At 40.1% G+C, this 19293-nt stretch overlaps 1 protein-coding gene across 9 annotated transcripts in view; it reads left to right on the top strand.

The window, feature by feature from the left end:
* LOC144606022 (histone deacetylase 9-like) overlaps positions 1-19293 on the top strand; it is a 514560-nt gene that overhangs the window by 39106 nt on the left and 456161 nt on the right. The window contains exon 2 of one of the 9 annotated variants that reach the window (XM_078421798.1): positions 1736-1934. The exons of the other annotated variants lie outside the window; for them this stretch is intronic. The gene's annotated coding sequence lies outside the window, so the exon portion shown is untranslated. The remainder of the gene's footprint in view (positions 1-1735; positions 1935-19293) is intronic. 9 annotated transcript variants of the gene reach the window in all.

Here is a 19293-nt window from a genome sequence, read left to right as displayed (position 1 = left end):
CATTGTTGAATCCATCTTGCAACCTCACTATTAATACCCAACGATTTAACCTTCTTAATCAACCTTCCATGTGGAACCTTGTCAAATGCCTTACTGAAGTCCATATAGACAACATCCACAGCCTTGCCCTTATCAATTTCCCTGGTAACCTCTTCAAAAAATTCAAGAAGATTAGTCAAACATGACCTTCCAGGCACAAATCCATGTTGACTGTTTCTAATCAGGCCTTGTTTATCCATATAATTATATATATTGTCCCTCAGTATCTTTTCCATTAATTTTCCCACCACAGACGTCAAACTAACAGGTCTATAATTGCTAGGTTTACTTTTAGAACCTTTTTTAAACAAAGGCACAACATGCGCAATGCGCCAATCTTCCGGCACCATCCCCGTTTCTAATGACATTTAAAATATTTCCGTCATAGCCCCTGCTATTTCTGCACTAACTTCCCTCAATGTCCTAGGGAATATCCTATCAGGACCTGGAGACTTATCCACTTTTATATTTTTCAAAAGTGTCCGTACCTCCTCTTCTTTGATCCTCATAATTTCCATCATTACTCTACTTGTTTCGCTTACCTCACATAATTCAATATCCTTCTCCTCGGTGAATACCGAAGAAAAGAAATTGTTTAATATCTCCCCCATTTCTTCCGGCTCAGCACATAGCTGTCCACTCTGACTCTCTAATGGACCAATTTTATCCCTCGCTATCCTTTTGCTATTGACATATCTGTAGAACCCCTTGCCAAAACAGCCTCATATCTTTTTTTCGCTTTTCTAATTTCCTTCTTAAGATTCCTTTTACATTCTTTATATTCCTCAAGAACCTCATTTACTCCCTGCCGCTTATATTTATTGTATATCTCCCTCTTTTTCCGAACCGTGTCCAATTTCCCTGGAAAACCACGGCTCTTTCAAATTATTATTCTTTCCTTTCCACCGAACAGGGACATAAAGACTCTGTACTCTCAAAATTTCACCTTTAAATATCCTCCATTTCTCTATTATATCCTTTTCATGAAACAAAAAGTCCCATTTCACTCCTTTTAAATCCTTTCTCATCTCCTCAAAATTAGCCTTTCTCCAATCCAAAATCTCAACCCTTGGTCCAAATTTGACCTTCTCCATAATTATATTGAAACTAATGGCATTGTGATCACTAGACCCAAAGTGCTCCTCAACACATACCTCCGTCACCTGACCCGTCTCATTTCCCAACAGGAGGTCCAACACTGCCCCTTCTCTGGTAGGTACCTCTACGTATTGCTGCAAAAAACTATCCTGCACACATTTTACAAACTCCAAACCATCCAGCCCTTTAACAGAATGTGATTCTCAGTCTATGTACGGAAAATTGAAATCACCCACAATCACTACTCTGTGCTTACTACTAATATCTGCTATCTCCTTACATATTTGCTCTTCCAATTCTCGTTCCCTTGGCACAATGAGCAACAATATCATTACTGATATTCTGGCTTTATTGCTTGGAATGCATAGAATTTGCAAACTAAATAATATTCCACGGAGGAGTCTGCAGCTTCTGGCAATTTAACAAGCTTGCACAGGGCTACATGTAAGGTAGCCATAATGCTTTTCATTGTGATTTTCATTGTTTAAAAAAATCCATAAAATTGCTTAATATTTTTATTTCATTTTCTCTCTGAAATAGGATGTTGTTCAGATTGTAGACCCAATCAATTAAAATAAATCCCTTGTTCGGTTCACAGGGTGACCCTGCTGACCACAACTATAATTTTCCACGTGAGAAGAATGAAATGGGATTGATGTAATTGGTTGCTTGATGGTTGGCTTGGACACAGAGGGTTGAAAGGCCTGTTACTCTGCTGCATGACTCTAAGTGGCTCTGAACTGGCTTATTGAAAGAAGACAGAGGGTTGTGCTGGAAGGACAATATTCAGGCTGGAGGTCAGTGACCAGTGGAGTTCTGCAGGGATCTGTGCTGGGACCTCTGCAGTTTGTGATATATATAAATGACTTGGATGTAAACTTAAATGGGTTGGTCAGTAAGGTTGCAGATGCCACCAAGATTGTTGGGGTCGCAGACTGTGAGGAAGGCTGTCAAGGTATACAGTGGGATAGAGATCAGCTACAAAAGTAGGCAGAGAAATCGCTGATGGCGTTTAATCCGAGCAGGTGAGACTTTGTTGCACTTTGAGAGGTCAAATGTAAGGGGAAAATATATAATGAATGGCATGACCCTTAACAGCATTGATGCTAGTTCACCAAGGAAAGACACAAAATGCTGGAGTAACTCAATGGGTCAGGCAGCATCCCTGGAGATCCCTGAACTTTGTGTTCCACGCAAGATTCCAGGATCCGTAGTTCCTGATGTCTACCACAAAGTAACCTTATCCCCATGGAAACCCTAGCTTCACCCTATTTGACATATCACTTTGTCCTATCCACCGCTTCTCCATTGACCTTTCAACTCGAAACCAACTTGCTTTTTTCTTCCTTCCCCGTTTCTGATGAAGAGTCCTCGGTTTGAACCATTAAATCTGTTTCTCTTTCCGCAGATTTTGTATGAGCGGCTGGGAGTTTCCAGTTTATCTGTTTCGATTTCAGATTTCCATGTTCAGCAGTTTTGGGTTTCCAAAATGAGTTTGCGCCTTTTTAATTCTGGAATATTTTTATTCCCACATTCTTTAGTAATAAAATGCAATTTGAGTGTCAAGCATTTCCTATGCATTGAAAATAATATATATTTTTTTTGTGGAGAGAGATTGGGGTGGTATTATCCTTGAGCATTTGAGACAACTGGTTTTGTGACTTTCAGCACATGCCAAGAAGATTAAGGCATCATGGGATGAGTCAGTAAGAGAGTGTGCAGAAGTCCAAGAATTTATAAGGCAAAGTGGCACATTTTGCAGTCCTTACTGCCAGGTAAAGAGCTGGAGAATATCGCACTACTTGCCGCATCTCCACCCCTTTCTGATTTCCGCTGATTTCCCTTCACAACTCTCTGGTCAACTCGTTCCTTCTTACCCAAACCACTCCCTCCCTAGGTACGTTCCCCTGCAACCGCAGGAGATGCAACACCTGTCCCATTACCTCTCCCCTCGTCTCTGTCCAAGGACACGATAGTATTTTCAGGTGAGCCAAAGGTTCACTTACACCTCCATCAACCTCACCTACTGTATTCACTGTTCCAGGTGTGGACTGCTGTATATCATGAGACCAAGCGCAGGCTTGGCGATCTTTTCGCTGTACACCTCCGCTCAGTCCGCCGAAATCTACCTGATCTCCCAGTTGCCCAACACTTTAAATCCCCCTCCCATTCCCAATCTGACCTTTCTGTCCTGGGCCTCCTCCATTGTCAGAGTGAGGCCCAGCGCAAATTGGAGAAACAGCACCTTATATTTTACTTGGTAGCTTACACCCCAGCGGTATAGACATTGACTTCTCTAACTTCAAGTGGCCCTTCAAGTAGCTCTCTCTCCATCCCCTCCCCTTCCCAGTTCTCCCACCAGTCTTACTGTCTACGACTACATTTTATCTCTGCACCGTTTGTATGCTTCTTTGTATTCTTTCCCTCACCCACCAATGAACCCTTCTACATTTCCTTGATCTATTGTTTTCACACCTTACAAACTCTTTGTACCCTTCCATATCTCCAGTTTCCCTCTCCTCTGACTCTCAGTCCGAAGAAGGGTCTCGACCCAAAACATCACCCTTTCCTTCTCTCCAGGGATGCTGCCTTCAATTTGTGTCTATCTTTGAACAATGATAGTTCAGCTGCACCTGCTCCTTAAAAGGAAAGGAAAACTGGAGGGTGTGCATCACCATCACTTGATCCTATCCAGTCTGCTCCACAACCGTGTTGGTTAACCCCCCCCCACCTCTTTTCACCTCTGCAATTGAGCAGCTCAATTGAACATAGTTCACAGCAACCAAGGATATTTGGGGGTTATTTCTACTTAGTTCACCTAATCTGACTTTTCATTAAAGTCAGATTAGGTGAACCGTGGAAATAGCCTCCAATGAAAGGTTGCTTTAATTAACCCGAATAAACATTGTAAAAAGCCAATTTTAGACATTTGTGCTCTTCTTCCCAGAGTATGCCTTGATCTTTTGCTGAAATGACAGCAGCAGCCTGGGAGAAATTCAAGGAAACCTATTTCATAATGAGATCTCCTCGACAGTGGATGCCTCTGAACATAATGCACAAATGTAGATGCACCAGAGAGCCAGAGGGACCAACAGAAAAAGAGGCTGCATCGTTCATATCAAGTTATTTTGTAGGTTATTTAAATCTAACATAAGATAAAAATAGATTTTTTTAAAGCAATAGTTCAAGTTTATTTTCCAGCTGACAGTCAGGGAGGTTTTGGAGGCCAAATATCTGCATTGGCATTTGCTGATTAAAATCTCGATATCATTTGATATAGCGCTTATGCTCTGGAAATAAGTCAAGTCTCTTATGAAGACTAATGTTACTAAAAGGACTGAATTTGGAAAATGAGACCTTCTGATGCTGCAATGGGTTTTTTTAGGAGCTGTACTCCAAATGGATTTGAGAGCATTAACCATTCTCTGCAAATCAAAAAGAAAAATGACAGATGCTCGAAATCCAAAATAAAACGAGAAATGCTGGGAAATAAAAACATTCAGTAGGTCAGGCAGCTGCATGGAAAGAGAAGCGGAGTTAACATTTCAGGTCAGAGACCCTCTGAGAGAACACATTCTGCACCCTGTCTCATGTGCCTAATTTCAAGAGAAAGTTAGAGTTAGATTTAGCTCTTGGGGATCAAGGGATATGGGGAAAAAGCGGGAACGGAGAACTGATTTTAGATGATCAGCCATGATCATATTGAATGGCGGTGCTGACTCGAAGGGCCAAAAGGCCTACTCCTGCACCTATTTTTCTATGTTTCTTTGTTTCTAATGTCATGTGAAAACCAGCCTCAATTCTAGCTTCAAAAATTGTGCCAGAAGCTAAACCGGTGGCTGAAAATGAAAGATTGGATGGTAGTGCCTATTTACTATAAGATTACTCTTCTTGTAAAGGTGCGAGAAAAACTAAAACAGAGATGTATTGGTCATGCAACCCTTCCCTTGCGAATATAATTGAAATGCAGTAAGTCAAGCATGGGCAGTGCTATTGGCAGACGCTGCCTTTTGAAGATGAGCTCATTCAAATTTTGAAAACATATCAGACTGCTGAATTTCCTTCTGTCAAGCATGCATGTTCTTGCAGCCATATTCCTGGCATTGACTTCTTCTGTCACTGATACGTATCCCTTCTTGAGGGTATGTCTCAAAGGCTTCCTGCCCTGCAGTACACACAGAGGCTTAGAAATTCAGCATCCCAATCCGATTTCTGACAAATGGTCTTTGACGTGAAACATTAACTCTGATTATCTTTCCTCAGATAATGTCTGACATGCTGAGCATTGCCAGCATTTTCAGTTTATATTTCAGACTTTCTCCCTCTGAGGCCTAAGTTTCCTTCTCATATCCCTCTTCCCCCAATTGCAGAACCTCTTTGGTCTTGTAGGAATCATTTGGTTTAAAAGTATGCTTTTATCTTATCTTCACATTTACTTCACCAATGCAGCTTTCCTTTCTTGCTTCAGCAAGGCAGGGTATAATAACTGGGAAGGCCCTGGCAGCAAAGACGTTAGAAGATTACATGGCGTTGATTGCAATCACCAACTCAGATTCAGATTCTTTAGATTGGGGTGACTGCAGATTAAAATAAGTATCTGCAAATGGTTGGCGAATAGGCATGAGATGAATGCAAGAATTCAAGGGGAATGGTTGAGAGTTGGTGCATGGTTTCACCTCCTGCACCCCCTCCCAACCCTTCCGAATTTGGCGGAAAGTTTCTGCTTTTTTATTTCATTTCCGCCATTCCGATTTTGCCTCACATTTTTCCGCAAACCAGTCGGTAATTGCAAATTGTCAATTCGGTCGCTAGGGGTTCCGCGAGAAATCCCCCCGCCCTGGAAGTCTCCCCAAAACTGTGGCACCAAGGCTGGGCAAGGCAGTCAATCTCGACCTCATCGGGACTTCCACGGCCGATCGGTGGGTTGAATTTGCAAACCTGTGGCCGGGGCTCTGGAACTCCAGCCCAGCTGGAGCCAGCACATCTATCCCCATAGCCGACTTTCTTGCCGGCTGGATAAACCAGCAATGCTCTGGAACCAAGAGCGCCAGAAAATCAGTGGTGGAACTGTAATGAGTAAATATTAAATTTAAGTGCAAGATTATATAACTATATTAATTACGACAGGGTTAAAATATAAAACACAACAGAAAAGCCAATTACCACCTTTTTGGGCTGATTATCAATTAATGAGAAAATTTACTTCAAGTACTTCTGCATGCTTTGTCGAGTTGCATATATCAATTTCTTCATAACTTAGTCATACATTTTATGACCATTGTTCTTTTATTCAATACCAAGAGAATTGGGATGTGTAAGGAAAAAGCAAAATAGAAAAAACAAAACAAAACAGTTTTTTCTTTGTGTTGCAATATGTATTTCTGTTCAATAAGCTTCCTATAAATAGCAGAATATACTCATGATAGGCCTGACATTGTACATGTAGTCCAAGAACTACAGACTGTTGGAAATAATAGTCATTTTTCACACATGAATGTAGCACAACGTATATGCGCTTTTGGCGTGCATAATTATTTTTTTTGCTGAAAAGTTGCATTACGTGCCATATTATGAATTTTGATGTAAAATTCTGAATTTTGGACATCAAAATTATGAATTTGTAAAATCAAATGTTGGGAGGTCTGCTCCCGGCAAGAATGGATGGGGTGAAGATGCAAAACGTTACCCATTCCTTCTCTCCAGAGATGCTGCCTGTCCCGCTGAGTTACTCCAGCATTTTGTGTCTATGTTCGGTTTAAACCAACATCTGCAGTTCCTTCCCATACATACAGTCAAATGCCAACCATGCACCAGAGTTTGGATGGCACTGAAAGAGGCACGATGGGGAGAGTAACCTCTTTGGAGACACGTTAATGGAGCTGCATGTTGTTGGATCTTGGGAAGAATCTTTGTTAAAAAATAGCATTAATCTTGCACTGCAGTGGTCATGAGCTTTTTATTTCTGAAGGTCACACACAATCAGAACAAGGGGAGTAATAGCCTTTCTGATTGCCGAAGAGCAATAAGATTGTTAAGTCATTAGAATTTATAGCTTTACAGTGATATTTATAATTAAAAAGAGAAAACTGGAATATAAGAGGATGGGCAAGGAGATTCAAAAAAAGCAAAATTTTGATAGATGATAGACAATTCTTGCAGAAATATGGAGTTTATTAGTTTTATTATTAAATTCAAAAATTTGAGAGAAAAATCCCATACAGATGCCTACCTAAGAAAAACATCTGAGTGTTCTGGATCCTAGAGCAGTCTGAAGAAGGATCTTGACACGAAACGTCACCCATTCCTTCTCTCCAAAGATGCTGCTTGTCATGCTGAGTTACTCCAGCTTTTTGTGTCTATTTAGTGTACTGCAGACTGTTTAGAGACTGCAAATTTCAGTAAGTGTTCACTAACTGTTTCGTTTTGGCATCGAACTTTAAATTCAGCTCCATCTCTGATATGAAGGCTTTAAGACATGTGTGCTGTTGAGCTGCAAAATAAAAGTTCATATTGTTTTTCCATACATGCTCTTCATTCCCTAGTTATGCAAATGCTTTGCTCCAGCTATCCAGAAATAAAAAGCTCATGACGTCTGCAATTGTGGTGGAGGCAAATGCCATTGTGGCCTTCAAGAGGGGTTTGAATTAATATATAATGTAGTAATGTTTTCATAATCACGAAGATAGGGCTGTGGGAAGTGAATTACTTTGGTCTGACATGCCAAAAAGCCTCCTGCTGTGTTGTCATCTTTTTATGATTCTACCCTGAATATAACAACAGAATAATAGACTCCCATAGCTATCTAGACTACACTTCTTCCCACCCTGCTTCCCGTAAAGACTCTATCCCCTACTCCTAATTCCTCTGTCTGCGCCGCATCTGCGCCCAGGATGAGGGTTTGCATACCAGGTCACCGGAGATGTCCTCATTCATTAGGAAATGGGGGTTCCCCTCTACCATTACAGATGAGGCTCTCACTAGGGTCTCCTCGATATCCTGCAGCTCCGCTCTTGCTCCCCCTCCCCCTGTTCGTAACAAGGACAGAGTCCTCCTCACCTTCCACTCCATCAGCCATCGCATACAGTATATAATCCTCCAACATTTTCGCCACCTCCAATGGAATCCCACTACTGGCTACATCTTCCCATCTCCACCCCTTTCTGCTTTCCGCAAAGACCGTTCCCTCTGCAACTGCCTGGTCAACTCGTCCCTTCCCACCCAAACCAACACCTGTTCCTTTACCTCCCCCTTTGACTCCGACAGTCTTTCCAGGTGAGGTAGAAGTTCATTTGCACCTCCTCCAACCTCATCTACTATATCCACTGTTCCAGGTGTCAACTCTTGTACGTCGGCGAGACCAAGCGCAGGCTCGGCGATCGTTTCGCTGAACACCTACGCTCATCCACCTTAACCTACCTGATCTCCCGGTTGCTCAGCACTCTAACTCCCCCTCCCATTCCCAATCTGACCTTTCTGTCCTTGGCCTCCTCCATTGTCAGAGTGAAGCCCAGGCAAATTGGAGGAACAGCACCTCATATTTTGCTTGGGTAGCTTACATCCCAGAGGTATGAACATTTTCTCTAACTTCAAATAGCCCTTGCTATCTTACTGCCTCCGACTACATTCTATGTCTGTCCCGCCCACTCCCCTGATATCAGACTGAAGAAAGGGCTCGACCCAAAAAGTCACCCATTCCTTCTCTCCAGAGATGCTGCCTGTCTTGCTGAGTTATTCCAGCACTTTTTGTCTATCTTCTATATTAACAGAGTGGTATTTTTGGAAACATAAAGGGCTACAGGTTCCAAAAGTGATCTGTTTTGTATTGGAACAGACTAGCCATTTTCTCTGCTTTCTTGAGAGTGCATTAATAATTGTTTCCCCCAATGTAACAGTTCAATATATTCTAGGAAAAAAAAGATTTTAGAAAGCAAGTCTCTTTGTTGTAAAACGTTTACAATTTACATCAAAAATAATAGTCATAAATTTTGTTTTAATTGTTCTCTATTGTCATTTGTAGAATTTCCAGTTCATTTTATAAATTGTTTTCAATTTTTGCTATTTAACTGATAATATAAAGACATAAACATATGCATAGTATTGCTGATCTATCTCCATATTACATTGAATTTATCACTTTGAACTATTCAAGTGCTTTGATTTTTTTTTGTTAATTGAATTTAGTATTGTAAATAATCATTTCATCTTTCTTTCAATTGTAACTGGAGCAAAGATTACCATGAAACGTCACCCATTCCTTCTATCCAGGGATGCTGCCTGTCCTGCTGAGTTACTCCAGCATTTTGTATCTAACCACAGATACAGGAAATAGCAATGGAGATAAGAAATATGATTAGTTGCAATCTATTTTGTTATCCACTGACTGAAAAGGGGAAAATGGGTTTATTCACAAAATGCTGGAGTAACTCAGCAGGTCAGGCAGCATCTCGGGAGAGAAGGGGAAAATGGGTTAACAGTTCATATGATTGTCGGCAATCCAATTTCTGACATGTGATTATAAGGAAGATAGATTCAAAAAGCTGGAGTAACTCAGTGGGACAGGCAGCATCTCTGGAGAGAAATGGGTGATGTTTCGGGTCGAGACCCTTCTTCAGATGACCCTTCTTCAGATGATGATTATTGGGGGATGGGGTGGAGAATGAATGACAACCAAAGAACCTTTGGCAAAACTGATTTGTGCAATCTTTAAAAAGGCATGATGAGTAAATCAAATTGCACAAAAGCAGAAAAAATTGCCTTGCTGCAACAATCCTGCCTTTTCTCCCTTATTATTTTCTACAAAATGGATTTCTTAAGTACCAGATGCATTCATAACACATTGGGTGAATGAAAGCTTTTACCCAAGGATGTAATTTTTTTTCATGGGATTTAGAGATTACTGTCAATGCTCATCCATCCCTTATTGCTCTGAATTTCAAGATCACATAAAAGAGGGACCATTATTTTACCTTCTTTTAACTTGGGGTTGTGGCTTTTGAAAACTGGGAAGGCGCATCTGGACTGAACACCTATTTATTCACTCCTCCTCCACATCTGCATTAAATAAAAATGTTGAAAAACACAGACATGTAATACATACATTCCATCCAACATCAGAACACCTAACTTGTTGCCAACTCTCAGCTACGTCCCTGCCCACATTTCTGGCTCCACACCCAGCGCACATCTGGCCCTGATCTCCTGCAACCTTCTTGCATTTTGATAAGGCATACCAGAACACAGTAAATAGTGGGGCCCTGGGGAGCTTTGTGGAACAGAGAGGCCAAGGGATGCGAGTATACCTATAGTTCCATGGAAATGGTGATACAGGTAGACAAGGTGGTGAAGATGAATTTTGGCGCGCTTGCCATGATATTGAATAGAAACATAGAAACATAGAAAATAGGTGCAGGAGTAGGCCATTCGGCCCTTCGAGCCTGCACCGCCATTCAATATGATCATGGCTGATCATCCAGCTCAGTAACCTGTACCTGCCTTCTCTCCATACCCCCTGCCTGATCCCTTTAGCCACAAGGGCCACATCTAACTCCCTCTTAAATATAGCCAATGAACTGGCCTCAACTACCTTCTGTGGCAGAGAATTTCACAGATTCACCACTCTCTGTGTGAAAAAAAACGTTCTCTCGGTCCTAAAAGACTTCCTTATCCTTAAACTGTGACCCCTTGTTCTGGACTTCCCCAACATCGGGAACAATCTTCCTGCATCTAGCCTGTCCAACCCCTTAAGAATTTTGTAAGTTTCTATAAGATTCCCCCTCAATCTTCTAAATTCCAGCGAGTACAAGCTGAGTCTATCCAGTCTTTCTTCATATGAAAGTCCTGCCATCCCAGGAATCAATCTGGTGAACCTTCTCTGTACCCCCTCTATGGCAAGAATGTATTTCCTCAGATTAGGAGACCAAAACTGTACGCAATACTCCAGGTGTGGTCTCACCTATGCCCTGTACAACTGCAGCAGAACCTCCCTGCTCCTATACTCAAATTCCCTCGCTATGAATGAACACAAGAACACAAGAACACAAGAAAATAGGAGAGTTGGGACATCATATTACAGTAGTACAAGGCACTGGTAGGGGCCGCATTTGGACTAGTGTATACAGATCTAGTCACCCTGCAATAGGAAGGAAGTCATTAAACTAAAAAGGGTACACAAAAGAATTGTGAGGATGTTACCGGGTCTGGAAAGTTTGTGTTATAAAGAGAAGCTGTATAGGCTAGATCTTTTTACCATGGAAGCAGGAGTCTCATAAGCGACCTTATTGTGCTTTATAAAATGATGAGTGGCATAGATGAGTTTACTAACAACAGTCATTCACCCATGGTACGGGAATCAAAAACTACAGGGCTTAGATTTAAGACGAAAGGGGAAAGATTTAAAAGGGAACTGAGGGGTGACTTTTTCCACACCGAAGGTGGTACATATATGGAACGGGCTGCCAGGGGAAGTGGTAGAGGTAGGAATAATTCTGATAATTAAAGGTTGGACAGGTATATGGGTAAGAAAGGTTTGGAGGGGTATGGCCAGTGTTAGCAAGTGGGACTTGCTCGGTTATGCAACTTGGTCAGCAGGGATGAATTGAGCACAAGCATCAGGTTCTGTGCTCTGTCACCCTATCATTCTCTCATTTTCTGGTAACCACTTGCTGAAGATGTTTAGTTGACAATGGCGATATTGAACTGGTTTTAAATGCTATATATCAATTGTTTTAATACCATCCTACACTAGGGACAATTTGCATTTATACCAAGCCAATTAACCTACAAAACTGTACGTCTTTAGAGTGTGGGGAGGAAACCGAAGATCTCGGAAAAAACCCACGCAGGTCACGGGGAAAATGTACAAACTCCGTACAGACAAGCACCCGTAGTCAGGATCGAACCCGGGACCCAGGGCTCTGGCATCGTAAGGCAGCGACTCTACCGCTGCGCCACGGTGCCACCCTAAGAGTTGACAGCTTCAAATTCCTAGGTGTGCCTATCTCTGAAGACTTTACTTGGGTCTAGCACATTGGTGCGATCACAAAGAAAGCTGAGCAACACCTCAACTTTCTTGGAAGATTGAGGAGATTCGTTGTATTGCCAAATATTCTGTCAAACTTCTACAGGTGTACAGTAGGGGGCACATTGACTGGATGCATCAGAGCTTGGCATGGCAATTTGAATACCTGTTAATACATATTATATCTTTAGCTTCACTCAATCTTAGTAACTAAATCATGAACACTCTAGATTTCTTTTCCCCTACCCTTCAATCAGGGTCCCAACCTGAAACATCACCTATCCATGGTCTTCAGAGATGCTGCCTGACCCGCTGAATTACTCCAGCATTTTGTGTCTTGCCTTGATAAAACCAGCATCTGCAGTTTCTCATTTCTACATGCAACATTCCCGATCTTCAGGAGTAGTTGCTGAGCTGATTTCTTTTTATGAGCAAAGTAGTTTGAGCGCTCTGCTTATAAGAAGATGATCTTTTAAGCAAAGAAATGAAGGAGGCTGCAGAAAGTGGTAAACATTGCCCAGTCTATCATGGGTACCGACCTCCCCACTGTTGAAGGTGCTGCCTCGAAAGGCAGCTAATAGCATCAAAGACGCGTTTCACACTGGCCATGCTCTCATTTTCACTGCCCTCATCAGGGAAAAGGTACAGAAGCCAAAGAACTATGATTTTCAAGTTGAATAACAGGCTCTTGAACTACACTGCACAATCCTAAACAAAACCTTATCTCTGCAGCAATCTACAAGTAAGTTTGTTTTGGTTGCACCACATATTTCATTTTTTTTAGCATTATTATGATCTGATTTCCTCATATTACTGATTATAAATTTATTGTATGATTAATTAATGTACATTTATATGCTGTGCTATTGTTATTGTGTTAGTGACCCTCTAAAAGTTGTAGCAATAAGAATTTCACAATTTTGTTCCTGGTACATATCACAATCAACACCACTCTTTTCAGGCAAGAGGGGAGGGATAACAACTGTTGGAAAAGGATAGGGATTCAAGAACTTCTTGATCTAGATTGTAAAATTGCAAAATATATTTACCAGGGAAGACCCTTTCTCAATACTGTTTTCCTCAATATTTATTTGTTTATTTTTTGCATTGGTGATGGTGTAAAATGCAAACAATATATGATGACATCATAACAAGATATTTTCTATTTGGTAATATCATTTTGAATTGACTATTTTAAAATAATTCCATCAGTATCTTGCACAGCAGGAAACCATTCATGATAATTATAAGATTCTATTTGAGGACTCCTTTAAAGATAACTTCCCTGAAATTTTTATATGAAAAATATACATTCCCCAAGGACTTGAGCTACTTTGCTTATGAGAAGAAATCGGGTCAGTGACTACTCTTGAGATAGGGAATGTTTCGTGATTTATTTACTAAGATTGAGTGAAGCTAAAGATATAATGTGTATTAACAGGTATTCCCATTACTGTTTGAGACCTTGGGAGTTTAATGTTCTATTTATCAAAGACAACTGCATCAATAATATATTGGAATGGTTTTAATCTAATTTGGGTAATGTACTGAATAGAGCTGCAGAACGGCACTTATGCATTTGACAAAAATGAGTTTCGTTTGAATTTAGTTTATTGTCACGTGTACCGAGGTACTGTGAAAAACTTTTGTTGCATTGTAACCAGTCAGCGGAAAGACAATACATGATTACAATCAAACCATCCACAGAATACAGATAAAGGATAAATGGATTAATGGTAATAAATTTTAGTGTAAGATGAAGTCCAGTAAAGTCCGATCAAAGATAGTCCGAGGGTCTCCAATGAGGTAGATAGTAGCTCAGGATGGCTCTCTAATCTCTTGTCTGATGGGAGAAGGGGAAAGAAGGAGTGTTCGGGGTGCGACTCATCCTTGATTATGCTGCTGGCCTTGCCGAGGTAGCTTGAGATGTAAATGGAGTCAGTGGAAGGAAGGTTGGATTGTGTGATGCTCTGGCCTGCATCCATAATTCTCTGTAACTTCTTGCAGTCTTAGATGTAATTTGAAATGTGCAAAATGTATAAATAATGAGATAACAATGACCTCAGAGAAGATCTTAATTATATTATGAAGTTTATAGAATATGTCTCTTTCTTTAAACTGGCCACCAATATTAATTGAAACCTACACATTTCCATTGTTATGTTGATAATACTTCTTCCCACCCTCCCTCTTGTAATGACTCCATTCTAACCTCCCAGTCCCTCCATCTCAGTCAAAATTGCTCCGATATTGAAACATTCTGTCCAAGGTGCTCTGGAATAGCTTCCTTCTTCCCAAACCATAGCCTCGCAACTTCCCCCAAATAAGGTAACATGCTTTATTTTTCTATGATTATATCCAAACTGACCATTTCTGTTCATCATCATTTTTTTTCAGTTTTTCTTTTTTTATTCCCTTTTTCCCTTTTGTACAGTTTAGCCTCCAGGCTTATCTGACAGCATTATTGTTAGAAAATATTATACTGAAAAAGAAGCTTAATCTGATTTGAATTGCCATATTAGTACATATTGCCAGCGATAGTCTCTGCTTCTACCCATTCCCTTTCTCTGGCTCTGCTCCCTAAAATTAGCTTGTTTTCACTCTTTCCTAGTTCTGAAGAAGGGTCCTGAACCTGAAACGCTAACTGGCTATTCCTACAAAAGCAGTCTGACTTGCTGAGTATTTCCAGCATTTTCTGGATTTATTTACGATTTTCAGCATTTATATATATTTTTTCATGTCTCTTTCTTTATTTTGTTTGACAAGCTAGCAATGTGATTGTGAAGGAAACCCATAGCAATTGCAATAGGATTCCAATTTGTGCAGAATTTTCTTCACACTTTAATAATATTAGAAATGGACTCTCAAGATCTCAGAAGCTTTAGGATTGGATGATAAAAGTATGAATTTTATGAAAAGGTAATGCATTGGCATAAGATTTCTTTCAAAAAACCAAATTAATGATTGGCAATTCTGCTTTTATAATTAATTTTGATTTTTACAATTGCAGCAGACAATAGAGTATAACAGTATTTGGTTTTGAAGAAACTAAATTAAGCAGAATACCTTCTTTGTAGTTTATATTTCCAGTGCATTGGTAAAATGCAGAAAAGACTTGTTCTCCTTGGATTGCTGGGCTGGTCAGCTAGCATAGATTCAATGGGTTGAATACCCTTAGTGGTGCAGGGGTAGATTTGTTGCCTTACAGCGCTTGCAACGCCAGAGACCCGGGTTCGATCTTTATGGAGTTTGTACATTCCCCCCATGGCCTGCAGGGGTTTTCTCCGAGATCTTCTGTTTCCTCCCACATTCCAAAGATGTACAGTTTTGCAGGTTAATTGGTTTGGTGTAAGTGTAAATTGTCCTCAGTGTGTGTTAATTTGCGGAGATCGTTGGTCAGTGTGGACTCGGTGAGGCGAATGGCCTATTTCCGCGCCTTATCTCTACAAACTAAAAACCCTTCTGTGCTGTTATTATTGTGCAATTCTAGGATTGTGCTTTGTATCGGTGCAGAGGATAATTTCCTTACGTTATTTTACAAAGATTTCTATTTGGCGTTGTAGCCTAAATTCAGAGAGACTTTCTGCATCGGTGGAAATGCTCTCTTGTGAAACCTTTGGACCTCCATGAACTTTGCCACTTACCGCTTCTCAGATCCGAGGATACAGCCATGAGTATGTTCCAGAATGGTCATGAGAGCAAATAAACAGATTAAAATGGGAGCAAGTCTCTCAGCTCATCTCTCCCTATGTTAACCAAAGAGCTTAGATGTAATTTGAGTTCTCAAATCAGGAAATGCAGCTCAGACTACAAGCTTGCAGGCATAGAAATGAAAGGAAATGTAAAAGTGTAATACCCTTTTCATCTTAAATATGTAACTTCCAACAATCTCTTGTACTCACCAGCTATGGGATGGAAAGGGAGGAGTTCTTGCCTGTCTGAAAATGGAAATTTTAGTGATAGAAGAGAGCATTAGCGAGTGCATGTTTAAGCTATTTGCATCTTGTAAATCTGAAGAAGACATAAACGAAGGAGATTAGTTTTCATTGATTCCAATAAGAACCCAGTTCACTATTTTCCAGCTCAACATGAGACTGTCTACGCAAGCCTGCATTATGACTTGAATAGCAGACCAGCCAAGGTAAGAGAGGACAGTGAACGAATTAAGGCAGTAGAAGAATGAATCACCCATTCCTGCCTCTGTCAGCCAGCACCACCTCCACTAGTCTCATTCATTTTCTCTTGATTTTCATACTATCACTTCTCTCCACTCCTCTCCCATCTCCACAATTTAGCTCTAACTTTTACTGGTTCATCAAACTGAAATGTTAACCATGTTCGTCAATCCATAATGATGCCGTACGTGTTGCATTTCTCCAACATTTTCAGATTCGACACGGTGGGGCAGCGCTAGAGTTGTTGCCTTACAGCACCAGAGATCAGGTTTGATCCTGACTATGGGTGCTGGATGGAGTTTGTACATTTTCCCTGTGACTGTGTGGGTTTTCTCTGGGTGCTCCAGTACCTCCCACATTCCAAAACCGTGCAGGTTTCTAGGTTAATTGACTTTTGCAAATTGTCCCGAGTGTGCAGGATGGAACTAGTGAATAAGTGATCGCTGGTCGGCACGGACTCGGTGGGCCAAAGGGCCTGTTTCCATGCTGTACCGCTAAACTAAACTAAAAGCTAAAACTAAAATCAGATTTCTGGCAGTTTTCTGCTTTTTGTGAGCAACCTAACATTTAACAAATATATATCTAGCTCATTCCCAGAGCTTAGGAAAGGATGAATTTACTGTTGGCACATTTGGTATACATGATGGATTGCATGCCATCTAAAAAATACACAAAAACAAAAATAGCTTAAATTTACATAAATAGACACCAATTCAATAAGCCGATCAAGAATGGGAAAAGTTGCATAATATAGCACCTCGGTGAAGACCACTCCAGAGATTGCTCACGTAATCAAGGAAATAATTAAAAAATAAAACATGATAAGTTCAACACAGGAACAGACACTTTGGTCCACCATGTCTGTGCCGACCATGATGCCAATCTAACTAATTCCCTCAATGCATGGGATCCGTATCCCTTTATTACCTTCCTGTTCACATGTTTATCTAAATGCATGATACCTTTGCTGTTGTATCTAGTTCTACCTCCTCCTCCTCTGGCAGTGCATTCGAGGCACTTACCTCTCTCTGAAAAAACTTAACTGCTAATTTTCTTAAAAAACTTTCCCACTCTCATCTTCGACCTATGCTCTCTAGTCCTTGATGTTTCCAGTCTGAGAAAAGACTCTGATTACTTGCCGTATCTATGCATCTCTTATTTTTTTACATTTCTATCAGGTCTATCTTCAGCCTTCAATGCTTCAGAAAAAACAATCCAAGTTTGCCCAAGCTTTCCTTTCAACATAAGCCCTCTAATCTGAGTGAATCTCTTCTGCACCATCTCAAAAGCCTCCACATGTGTTCTGTGATGGGGAGACGAGAACTGCATACAACAGGAACAGGATAAGAATAGGATAACCTGAAGAAAATAATAATTTGTTACCAAAGTGAAGCAGTGTCCCTGAAGAACAGAAAATTAAATTGATGTGAATTAAGCACAAAATTCAGTTATTCAGGAGTCAGTTATATATCATTATTAAAGGCACACTCACTTACATAAGTTTTGATTCAGGGTCATGACCTGAAATGTTGACTATTACTTGACCTTCGCAAATGCTGCTTAACCCACCAGGTTCTTCAGACAGTTCATTTTTATCTAGATTCCAGCAGCCCCATGTCTCATCCCCATGTCTCCTCCCTTAATTTTATGTTCAATCCTGAGGCAGAGGCTGTAATAAGGTCTGAAATGTGGATAATCTAATGGAATGCAAAGTAAACATTTTATGAGCAAATTTATGCGTCTTTATAATAATATTGATCATAGCTTTGTAATAACTGAGAGTAAGCAGATAGAGTGCTTGTTGGATATATTCTGTGTCTGGTCCTCAGGACACAAATGGGCATTTTTTAGACTTCATGGGAGGCAATTTGGCAAGAGGCACAACTGTGTCTGGAGCCCATGTTTAATGTCACAGGCATTTGACATTGTGGGGACTAAGTTGGATCAATGAGTCCATTTCTCAGTGAAGATGCTTTTAAAAAACTTAAGCTTTGACTTTTAACTAAATGAACATTTTGGTTAATTCATTCTCATAAGATGTGAAGAGAGAAAATTGATTAACTGAATGCTACCTACATTGCCAGTAAAATGTGATCTTTTATGAGCACATTTTAATAGTTTCATGTTGCTGTAGCAGATTGAATTATATCATACAATATCCCACAAGACGTTTATGTTGGAAATTCATCAAATTATCTTTAGAGAAAATGGTATAGGCCCAGGTTACATTTTGAGATTTTTACATGAAGTTGTAGTTATCAACCAGGACAGCTTTTACAAGGAGTTCATTGGCAATGGGCTCTGAAATTCCTCAGGTCATAACCTTGACATGTGTACTGAGATGAATAATAAATTACAGTACAGAACAGTAATTGGAATAGAATTTAATGACTATATTTCCATTATAAAAGTGAACAAGATATTTAATCATAAATTAATTAATGCCACATTTTGCAGCTGTGCTAAAGCATAATTAACATGAAGGTGGTAACTGTCCTGTGGATTTAATATCATAGTCGAAATGAAGTATCTGCCTTCAGAGAGGATTTCTTGATTTATGCTTAAGTATCGTTCAGATTATGTAATTATTTAAGAATCAGTGTTAAATACTTTAGGAAGATAATCAAACAAAGTGAAGGTTGAAGAAGGGAATTATTGTCCTGGTTCCTAAGGAGCTAGATTACCATTTATATCAAGCAGAATCACTTAAAAAAGAGGAGTGAGCGGAAATTTTAATATGCCAACCTTGACTCCCTTTAAATTAGGATTCTGGTAATGAACGGGTGACTCGTTGACTCAAATGGCTCTTTGGCAGGATACTTTTAAAGATGATAAGCCTCCTTTCAATCTTAAATGTTTTTAAAACATGCTTAACTTTAAGTTACAATAAATATTCTTTAGTCAGCAAATGGTAATCATCATATCGCCAATGATCAGAGTAATCCTTCAATCATAAAGTAATCT

The sequence above is a fragment of the Rhinoraja longicauda genome, chromosome 2, assembly GCF_053455715.1.
Source record: "Rhinoraja longicauda isolate Sanriku21f chromosome 2, sRhiLon1.1, whole genome shotgun sequence".
Classification (NCBI taxonomy): domain Eukaryota; kingdom Metazoa; phylum Chordata; class Chondrichthyes; order Rajiformes; family Arhynchobatidae; genus Rhinoraja; species Rhinoraja longicauda.
Note: the sequence above shows the minus strand (reverse complement) of the source record. Positions and strands in the feature narration are given on the sequence as shown.